We start from the raw sequence: 1,116 nt of genomic DNA, 5'->3' as shown, positions 1-1,116 counted from the left end.
TTTCAGTTACCACTTTTAGTCTTTTTGTTTTGTTTTGTTTTGTTTTTTGTAAAACCCATTTGTATATACATACCTGGATATATTTAGTTTATTCAAGAATGTAGGAGAAATTAAATCATAATAAATTAGACCTCTTTCTCAGGGGTTTATTTTTTCCCCCAAATAATAACTGAGCATCTACTCTGGATGGCTTGTGTTAGTACTTGCAATGCTAAGGTAAACAAGAATCATCTATACCCATAGAAATGAAAAGCCTTGGAGTAGCTAACATGAAAGAAAGACGGTGAATGGCTTAGTTCAGATTGCTATCACAAATTATAGATTGGGTGGCTTAAAGATCAAACATTTATTTCCCATAGTTCTGGTAGTTGGAAGTCTGAGATCGAGTTTCCAGGTCAGGTTCTCGGTAAAGGCTCTCTCAATGCTTAACAATCTTCTCCTTGTATCCTCACATGGTAGAGAAAGCTGTGGTCTCTTCATCCCCTTATAAAAGCACTAATTCAATTCATGAAGGTTCCACCCTCATAACCTAATTACCTCCCCAAGGCCCCACCTCCAAATACCATCACATTGGGGATTTAGGGTTCAACATGTGAATTTTGGGGGGGCACAGTAATTCCATCCATAGCAGTAAGACAATCTAACCAAAAGGAGAAGTCAAAAGAAGGTGTGAGGACTTTGGGGTTTCAGATGAGCAGCTGCGTGTAAATGCCCTCTGGCAAAAGGTTGGGGTTGGGAAACTGCAAGTCCTTCAATGTGACATAATTTTAAATTAAGCTGAGTTGTGGGTCAGATGAACCTCTGGGAGTGGTGGGCAGAGGCCAACACCTCAGATGCTGTGTCTCAGACTTGAGAAGGCTGGAATGGAAAATTGCTTTTAGTAGTCACCTTCAGGTCACAAATAAACCAGAGAGAAATCTCCACCTAGTGCACAATTGGAAGACGTCCTGTATGCTTACCTCAGTGTGGGTGAACGCAGTGCACAAAAAGATGATTTAACAAGGTGCACGAAAATGTGATTTATACCTATTACCACAAGGGAGTATCTCAGGAATAATGGTGATACTCATATAAGAAGCTCAGAAGCCACTGTGCTGGCAATCTGCAGTGATTTGG

This window comes from Macaca nemestrina, chromosome X (genome assembly GCF_043159975.1).
Source record: "Macaca nemestrina isolate mMacNem1 chromosome X, mMacNem.hap1, whole genome shotgun sequence".
In the NCBI taxonomy this organism is placed as follows: Eukaryota; Metazoa; Chordata; class Mammalia; order Primates; family Cercopithecidae; genus Macaca; species Macaca nemestrina.
This window is presented reverse-complemented; position numbering follows the sequence as displayed.